This window comes from Eubalaena glacialis, chromosome 18, assembly GCF_028564815.1.
Source record: "Eubalaena glacialis isolate mEubGla1 chromosome 18, mEubGla1.1.hap2.+ XY, whole genome shotgun sequence".
Lineage (NCBI taxonomy): Eukaryota > Metazoa > Chordata > Mammalia > Artiodactyla > Balaenidae > Eubalaena > Eubalaena glacialis.
Window position 1 is genome coordinate 4,730,700 of NC_083733.1, and position 9,124 is coordinate 4,739,823.

A 9,124-nucleotide genomic window follows, 5' to 3' on the forward strand; every position below is an offset into this window, starting at 1 on the left:
AGCAGAGGGAAGGGACGGGACCAAGGCCCCAGGCGAAAGTGTGCTTAGCTCGTGTCACCATCGTGAGACCTGCTTATGTGAAATGACTCACACATTTGCACCCAAACTCTGGCCACGCTCACCCCACGCCCACACAGAGCCTTATTCCAGGCACTCTTCACGTCATGCCCTTTGTCAGTTCTTCCACAGTCATTGTTTGCTGAGTGATGGGGCAACACTGGCTGAGAACCTTCTGCAGCTGAGGGCATCTCTGGGTTTCCAAGGGGCTTAACTCCACCAGGCAAGCAAGGCCCAGCCCTGTGGAACTTGATGCCAGGTGCCAAGTGAACGTGCCTTGGGACTTGCTAAATCCTGAGAGGTAAACACCTCGCACGGATGCCACCCATCCCACCTCCTGCACCCATGGCAGACATCACGTGTCAATCTCAGGGGTGACATTTGCCCATTGGCTGGGACAGGCCTGGGAATCCTTCTACTTGCCAACTTTTAAGTAGCTACCAACAATTGTTTAGGCCTGGCACATGAATAAACCTGTTTACCGAAAGATTTTCAGAAGAGGAGGGAATGACCTTGGGTGGGGGCCGTTATAGAACCTTCTAGAAGGTGGTGGTATAGCTGAGGATCTCCATACGTGAAATCTATCATTTACATGAGGGTTTACTCTTGGTGTTCTATAGTCTGTGGGTTTTGACAAATGTAGAATGTCATCTAGCTACCATTACAGTATCACATGGAAGAGCTTCACTGCCTAAAAATCCCCTGGTCTCCACGTATTCATCCCTCCCTCACCCCAAACCCCTGGCACCCACTGATCCTTTTACTGCTGTCGCTATAGTTTTGCCTTTTCCAGAATGTCATAGAGTTGGACATTTGAAAATGTAACTGTCCAATTTCTGTTAGTAAAGAGTTCAAAGTTCTCAGTGCCTCCCCTTTGAAAGTTCAGAAAGCCCCAGGGTCCCCCTGTTAGGTGGTGCTGAAGGGGTTGGGCTAGTCCTCAGTTAAGTAGCTATTAGAATGGCCCCTCTGTCAACCCCGGGCGCCTCCGTCCCAGCACCCCACCCACCTCGGCCTCCTGGCTGTTTGTCAAACAAGCTGAGCTCAGCCCAGCCTCCCCACCTTTGAACTTCACAGGTCCCTCTGCCAGGTGTGTTCTCCTCCAGCTCCTCACAGGACCCCAAACTCCCTGCCTTCAGGCCTAGACTTCAGTGTCCAGGTGTCCACTTTGTAATAACTCATGGAGCGGAACTTGCATTGTGTGTACTTTTCGGTAGGTAAATTTTGTCGCAATAAAAGATTCTGTTAAATAGAGAACAGACTTGTGGTTGCCAAGGGGGAGAGGGGGAGGGGGAGGGATGGGCTGGGAGTCTGAGGTTGGTAGATGCAAACTATGACGTTTAGAACAGATAAAAAAAAAAAAAAGGTCCTACTATTTAGCACTGGGAACTATAGCCAACCTCCTGGGATAAACCATACTGGAAAAGAATATAAAAAAAGAATGTATATATGTGTATAACTGAGCCACTTTGCTGTACAGCAGAGATTAGCACAACATTGTAAATCATCTATACTTCAATAAAAAGAAATTCTGCTAACATTTCAAAAAGGAAGCAAATGAAAGTTGAATGAGAAACAAGACATTTACACCATCTTAAGCGGGTCCCCACAAGATAGTTATGAATTACAAAGGGAAACAGTCACTTTAGTTGGAGAAATCTGGCAGACCCCAGCTGGACCCAGGGATCAGGGTCACCAGGACCACCGATGGGACAAATGACATCGTGCGCCTTGGATACGGTGCACCAAGGAAACACGGCTTCACTTCGGGGGATTCCTGGCAAAGTGCTGAACGCAAGTCCCATCATGAGGAAGCAGCCCTCGCATTGGAGGGCAGCCTAGGAAACAACTGGCTCACCCTCTTCAGAAATGTCAGGAAAGGCCATGGGATGTTCCAGAGAGACTAAAGAGTCATAATAATCAAATGCAAATGTAATCCTGGGTCAGATCTTGGAGCTGGGAAAAATGTCTTTACCATTTGCTATAAAGGACGTTAGTGGGACAAGTGGTGAATTTGAGTGAGGTCTGGAGATAATGGTTATTGCACTGATGTGAACTTCTGATTTGGATCATTGTTCTCTAGTTATAGAAGAGAATGTCCCTTTTGGAAGGGTACCCTGAGGTTCTTAGGGGTAAAGAAGGCAGGGGAAGCAAGAAAGTGGGGGGGAGCCTGCACAAAGACTTGGGTAATCTGGGAAGAATATACGCAAATCTGAAAAGGTCACACAGTGTATGATTCCACTTACAGAACATTCTTGACATGACAAAATTATAGAGATGGAGGGCAGATTAGTGGCTGGCGGGGGTTAGGGATGGTGTGACTACAAAGGCAGTGAGAAGGAGACCTATGTGGTGATGGAGCAGTTCTGTCTCTTGATGGAGCTGGTACTTACACGAATCTGTACCTGAGATCCAGTGACTCGGAGACCACGCCCCCCATACCGTACCGTGTCAATTTCCCGGCTTCAGTATGGCACTGTGGTTACACAAGATGTGACACTGGGGGAGTCTGAGTGAAGGGCCTCGCTGTGTAATTTTTGTAGCTTCCTGTCAAGCTGTAATTATTTCAAAATGAAGAGTTTAAAAAGTAAGAGAAATAGCATCCCACTCTGTCACCCTGTTCCCCTCCCCCTCCCCCCCAATCCTTGCTTTGGGCCATTTGTAGCAGCCAGCCAGGACACAAAGAGACTTCTGATAACCAGCTTGGGCAGCCACGGTGGACCCGGTTTAACCAGTAGGCAAGCTGGTTCATTCATTCCACAAATATTTGAGAGCCTGCAGAGAAAGGAGGCTGCTCGGGGCCGGGTGACAATACCGCCAGTGAACAGCACTTCTCCTGCGGTGCCAGGCTCTGCGCTCAGAGCTGTGCCCTCAACTTCATCCTCATAACACGTGCCTGATTTGCTGTGCACTGCCCGCACCCACCCTTTCACAGAAGAGGGACTCTAGCGGACGATGGGGTCCTCCACCCAGATGCCCTGGCATCCCTTTTCCCGTCTGTGGGCTCCCCGCTCTGACATCCAGCACCCGCAGTGCCTGGAAATGTGCTTCCCCAGGTTTCCCTCGATGAGGACCGGCAGAAAGCCCACTCCGTGCCCCCCGAGGGGGACAACTCCAGAGCTCCCCAGGGGCCAGGCTGAACCTGGGACCTAGCCTGAAACCTTGCCCCTCCCGTTCCCTTACCAGTTTCTGCTGGAAAGACATCCTTAATAAACCATGAGTCTTGCCTCAGGCTCTGCTTCTGGGGGACCCAACCTGGGACAGAATCGGAGGCAGGGAGTGGTTGAGTAACTTGGCCCCAGCCACACAGCTAAGAGGGTGAGCCAGAAGTCCTACCACTGGACTCTGACGCCGGAACCTGCACGTCTGACCATCATGCTGCACTGCCTCCGAGGAGGGGCTCATTCATTCCTTCACAAACCTGCTCAGACCATGCCCTACTGCCAGGCTCTTAGCTGATGGAGGGCAAATAGGATTCTCAGGCCGCTTCTCGGAAGTTCTCAGCCTACTTAGGAAGGCAGACCCAACCTCACCCATTTGATCAGGCACCAATTCAATAATCCAGCATTTAGGGGCTACTGTGTACCTGCACCATGCTGGATATTGGGAGAGAGATGAGCTAGACGTGGTCCCTGCCCTCCAGGAGCTCTGGGTCCCGTGGAGAAGGAGCAAACCGCATGGCATGTGTCACAACGTCACTGCGTGCAGGACCCAGTGGGGGCGCATGTCAGTCTACCTGGACGACTCAGGGAAGACTCCCAAGGAGGTGATGTAGAGCCAGGACTGTGGAATACAGAGGAGCCAGGCCCGGGGGAGGAGGATGGAGACAGACAGTCTAGAAGAGGGGCAGTTGCATAATATCCGTGGCTCCTGGTTCGGGCTGAAGGGAGGACGTGTAATCGCAGCCAGCGTGCTGTTGGCTGGGTGGGGGGGGGTGGGACATACCCACGGAGGTGGCCCCGTATCCCACCCTCCCGTGGGAAGCCCTTAGTGTGGGGTGCAGGCTCCCTGGGCCACGTGTGTCACCCTCATCTCTAAAAGGGGAAAATGGCACACACCTGGCAGGTGGTTATGGAGGAATTACCTGGTGCTGAGTGAGCCTTACTGGGATCAGCAGGGCTGCCAAGTGGGCTTGCACAGGTTGTGCAGAGGTCCTGGGGGCGCCAGTCACACTGCTGTAGATTTGAAGAGGCTCGTGGCAGAGGATGGGCACCCTTTCTGAGCCCCTTCCAAAGCTGTCGGATGGACTAGCAATGGTGCTGTCCACGGGGGCTGTTATCGCAGGTGGGGTCCCGCCCTGAGAACTGCCTGGGGGAGGGGGCTTCGGTACCCACACACGATCCCCACAGCCGACAGCGGTTCATCAGAGCCCAGAGCATCACGCTCTTCCTTGGGTCTTTGGGTCAAGCCGGGCAGTGGACAGAGCATGGGGCGCGGGAAAGGGGGGAGGATTTCAGTGCATAGAAGGGTTGGCGCAGAGACTTAGGGAAAGCAATTCACATGACCAATTTCTACTCTCCGATCGACTTCCGGGGGCCCTGGACAAATGGCCCTGCTTTCTGAACCTCATTTCTTACACGTTAGAACAGGAGAAGAATGCCCACCGTCATGCCCATCAAGTAAGACCGAATTCTCAGCCACACCCCTGCACCCATGAAACCCCACCTTCCCGAGGTTATTGTATCAATCTCTATGTTTTGTTAAGGTTTTAAATGTTTCATAGACTTGTTTTAATTTTTTTAAAAAATTCTATTTACTCTTCAGAGCCTGGCGAGCATCATGGGATATGATAACTTACCAAAGCAAACAAACAAATGAAAACCAACAACAGAAAAGCTTTTCTCCCTTGATGAACTGTCCACTTTTTTCCCAGCATTGAACTTTTGGTCTTAGCTGTCAGGAACCTCCGTGCTCTGTTTCGTGCTCAGTTAACGCTAAGCTTCACCTGGCTGTATCAGTTACCAACCTCCCGTCTGCAAGCAGCAGACACTGACTGGTTATTTTAAACAGAAAGGGAATTTGGTGGAAGGATGTCAGGTCTGCCAGGACTATGCAAGGGGAGGGAGAGACCCGTCCTTCTCAACTTCCCCAGTGGGAGTGGGATGGGCTCCCGGACCACCCACCTATCCATCCAGCAGAGTTGCTGAGTGGGAGGAGCTGGGGGCGGGGCAGTGGTGGTGGGAGGAAGTGTCGGGTAATGGCTACAGGTGTTCTCTGTAACCAGGTGTTTTAGGGTAAACACCTCCTCCTACTTCGTTAGAGTTTTTCTCAGTGTCTTGCTTTGGGTTCTCCCAAACCCAAAGATTTGAACACATGTTGTTTGAGAGGTGACCCCCGGAAACGCTGGCAGAGGGGAATGAGGCAGGGCTGGGAAGGGGGGCATCTGGTCCTCCCTGATGGGGGGGCTGACCGTGTTCCTGCAGTTGAAAGAGCACCCTCGATGGGGAGTCAGATGTTCTCGGGAAGCAGCTTTCTGCAGAGGAGGGGATGCTGAGGGTCAGGGGGCTGGAGACACTGCCACGTCTGCTACCCCGGGCTTTATATGTACACTGCAAACATTTTCACGCCCCATATTCCATGCGTTGATAAGTCTGCACTGTCCCGCTCCTTTGCATAATATAAGTTATGAGCTCCACAGACCTTTCTTTTCCCTTCGTGCCAATCACTGTGCTGCTGGTGAAAGAAATGTCAGCAAGATCAGGAAGAGGAAACGTTTTGTCTTCAACAACTCTGGAGAATGAGATCCTATTCTACCCCAGGGAATCGTCCTTGCAACTGTTACGGTTTTTACCTGGTTGAACGGAAATGAAACAGTCTTAGAGGACCACAGAACACAAAGGTACTGCTTAATGAATGATTACCAGGTGAACTCCCTTGGAACCACCAGCCGGGCTCCGCCATGTGCCCCCTCCAACGACAACCACCCCCCTCCCCACAGATGTACCCATTCTCCTGACTTACGGTCATATGTTCATCGCTTCCTATGTCCTGGACAGTTCTTTAACCAACACGGTTCCCATCTGCATTTGTTTCCTAGGGCTGCTATGACAGACAGTCACAAACTTAGTGGCAACACAAATAGATTCTCTTAGGGTTCTCTTACAGGTCAGATGTCTGAAACAGTCCTACCAAACTAAACTCAAACTGTCTGCAGGGCTGCATTCCTTCTGGAGGTGCTGGGGAGAATCCATTCTCTTATCTTTTCCAGCTTCTAGAAGCCACCCACATTCCTTGGCTCATGACCCCTCTCTCCATCTTCAAAACCAGCAATGCTGGTTGGGTCTTTCTCATGCTGCTTCACCCTGCTTTCAACCCCCCTGCCACCCTCTTATAAGGACCTTGTCACCACACTGGGCCCACCTGGACCATCCAGGATCAACTCCCATCTCAAGATCCTCAACTCAGTCACACACCTGCAAAGGCCCTTTTGCCAGGTCAGGTCATATATTTACAGGTTCTGGGGCTTAGGACGTGGATACCTTTGAGAGGCCATTATTCTGCCCACTGCTCCATCCATCTTTTTCCCCTCCACCCCTTCCATTTTATCTGTTGAGACACCCTGGCCGTCTGACCTGTAGCGTTCCCCACAGTCTGGATTCTGCTGGTTGTACACTCCAGGTGCAGTGCTGCATGGCCCTCTGTCCTGGGAATTTCCTGCAAACTGGCAGTGGGATCCAGAGGCTGGATCAGGCTAAGGCTCTATCCCTTTGGTCTTGTGTGTTTCCATCAGGAGGCTCCTTGTGGCTGGTGGTCTCTGTTTGTGATGTCAGTATCACTAATGTTCAATATCCAGATCCACTCATTCCCTGGGGGTTGCAAAACTGTGATATTCCAATCCTATCAATTGCCTTTTAATGTATTAGTTGGGATACTTTCATCAGGAGAGGCTTCCTCTCATCTATATATAGTTTGTTACCAATGGAAACAGGAAGGCAGAATCACTGCTTGATTCCCGCCCTTGACCGGTTTCAAGATAACAAGCCAGTTCCTATCATCCTCCGAAGGAGATCCACTAGTTTTTAAAAACATCTTTGTGAACTCATGAATGTAAACGTAGATGGGTTTCAATCCAATGCAATATTATCCTTCCTGAAGCTCCCATGGTCATGTCTTTGACCAGGGGGAGCCTTTTCAAGCTGGCTTCAGAGTTCTTTTAGCATAATCCCAGGAGTCTCTCTTTGACAGTTCCCTTGCCATTTGGGAAAACAAAATATTCCAGCCTTCTCTTGTACATTTCCAGCCCTGGAATCAGCTATGTCTCTGAGAAACCCTGGTTTTTTAATTTTCAAAAAAATGGGAAATGGCATTTCAAGACCACAATCTGTGTGTTAGGCTACAGAGGTGGCCACTTTTTCTAGGACTTTTAAGGGGGCAGGGTTGGCTAATGTCAGTGTATTTTCAAAATGAAACACCTCGGGAGTTCACACTGTGCCCCTCTCCCACGTCTGCAGGTGGATGGTGGTCTCACGTCGTGACTTGTCCTGATCACATTATTTGATTGGCAGCTCTATCCCCTCAAAGGTTAAAACCTATGACTCTTCTGTCACATGCCTGCAGGTAAAAGAAACAAGGTTTCTATCCCTCTGTTAGATTTTTCATGTAAACCAAGGGTTTGAGAGCCTGTGTCCTATTTAAATGAACAATTCTTAACTGAAGTTGCAGAGCCTTGGGGACAACCAAACCTGGGGCAATTGTCTCATCAGCGTTAGCTCGGAACCCGGCCATGACCTCCTGTTCCCCCTGCACCCCCAGCCTTCCTGGTGTCCAGGGCTCCCCATGCTCCTTGCTGTTCCTGCCTCCTGTCTCCCCACTGGGGCCCTGGGGGAGATGAACCTTCCTGAGGCTCCCAGATGCATCACAGCTCTTGCAGCTCAGAGGTCCCCCCTCCCGTCTTCCCCCCGGGACTCTGGGGAGCCCATTGCCCTGGGCAACCGTGAGCTCCTCCCTTACCATCTCTGGCCATGGCAGTGTCTTGTAGTCTCCCTGCCTCAGGGGCACTCCCTGCTCTTCCCAGCAGCCCCCAAATCTCCTTCCCGTTCTCTCCCGGGAGGCCCCCCCACCCCGGCCCTGCCCGTGAGAAGCAGGCTCCCGTTGACGTGTTTCGAGCTCACTCGCAAGCATCCTACGATGGTGTGTAGGTTAGGCTATACTTCCCTTGGCTCTGCCACCCCTGTTTGGTCAGAACAGCTAGTTCTTCCGTAATACCCGCTGTGCACCGGGAACCATTCTAAGCACTGAACTAGTTTCTCCGCACAGCCGAACTAGGAGGCTGGTGCTGTCATCCACGTATTTTATGGAGGAGGAAACTCTGGCTCAGGGTCACCTCGGGAGTGGGAGGACTCACCCACTGACCGCTGGGCTCCTGAGTCGGCTGGAAGGCAACGCTGCTTAAGACCAACCCCTCAGCATCCTTTGGGGAAGGAGCCAGAAGCTGCATAAATAAGAAATCAACAATGCAAGAAGGGAAACACCTCCCTGGGCCGTCATCCTCCTCAGGAGCAGCAGTTCTGGAGTTCCAGATGGCATCAGAGTCACCGGGAGGGCATGCTGAAACAGACTGCTGGGACAGACAAGGGCTTAATCTCCAAAATATACAGACAGCTCATACCACTCAACAACAAAAAAACAAACAACCCAATCGAAAAATGGGCAGAAGACCTAAACAGAAGACATACAGGTGGCCAATAGGCACATGAAAAGATGCTCAACATCACTAATTAGTAGAGAAATGCAAATCAAAACTACAATGAGGTATCACCTCACACTGGTCAGAGTGGCCATCATCAAAAAGTCTACAAATAACAAATGCTGGAGAGGGTGTGGAGAAAAGGGAACCCCCCTACACTGCTGGTGGGAATGTAAGCTGGTGCAGCCACTATGGAACACAGTAAGGAGGTTCCTTAAAAACTGAAAATAGAATTACCATATGATCCAGCAATCCCACTCCTGGGCATATATCCAGAGAAAACTATAATTCAAACAGATACCTGCACCCCTATGTTCACAGCAGCACTACTCACAATAGCCAAGACGTGGAAACAAACGAAATGTCCATCGACAGATGAATGGA

General features: G+C 50.9%; 1 long non-coding RNA gene across 2 annotated transcripts; it reads right to left on the reverse strand.

The window, feature by feature from the left end:
* Window positions 1-4,821: 4,821 nt before the first annotated feature.
* On the reverse strand, window positions 4,822-8,615 carry LOC133078389 (uncharacterized). Of its 2 annotated transcripts, none has more exons than XR_009697865.1 (4): window positions 8,399-8,615; window positions 6,627-7,605; window positions 6,016-6,093; window positions 4,822-5,845 (listed from the first exon to the last, which is right to left on the reverse strand). It is a non-coding gene; the product is annotated as an uncharacterized LOC133078389 (long non-coding RNA). The 2 variants fall into 2 exon arrangements; XR_009697866.1 differs by having other exon boundaries at window positions 6,016-6,096.
* Between the last annotated feature and the right edge of the window lie 509 nt (window positions 8,616-9,124).